Here is a 355-nt window from a genome sequence, read left to right as displayed (position 1 = left end):
TAATGTGCTGTCTAGCATTTTAATATATGTTGGTCGTACGTTTTCTGCAAGCAGTAAGCATCTTTTCATTTCATGGCTTCAGTCACCATCTGCAGTGATTTTGGAGCCCAAAAAATAAAATCTGTCACTGTTTTCACCATTTCCCCATCCATTTGCCACGATATGATGGCACCAGATGCCATGATCTTGGTTTTCTGAATGTAGAGCCTTAAGCCAACAATTTCACTCTCCTCTTTCACTTTCATCAAGAGGCTCTTTTGTTCTTCTTTGCCTTCTGCCATAAGGATGGTGTCATCTGCATATCTGAGGTTATTGATATTTCTCCCAGCAATCGTGATTCCAGCTTGTGCTTCCT

The sequence above is a fragment of the Bison bison genome, unplaced genomic scaffold (assembly GCF_000754665.1).
Source record: "Bison bison bison isolate TAMUID 2011002044 unplaced genomic scaffold, Bison_UMD1.0 scf7180017864492, whole genome shotgun sequence".
NCBI classification, from domain to species: domain Eukaryota; kingdom Metazoa; phylum Chordata; class Mammalia; order Artiodactyla; family Bovidae; genus Bison; species Bison bison.
The sequence above is the reverse complement of the archived record's forward strand: the minus strand, read 5'-3'. Positions refer to the sequence as shown.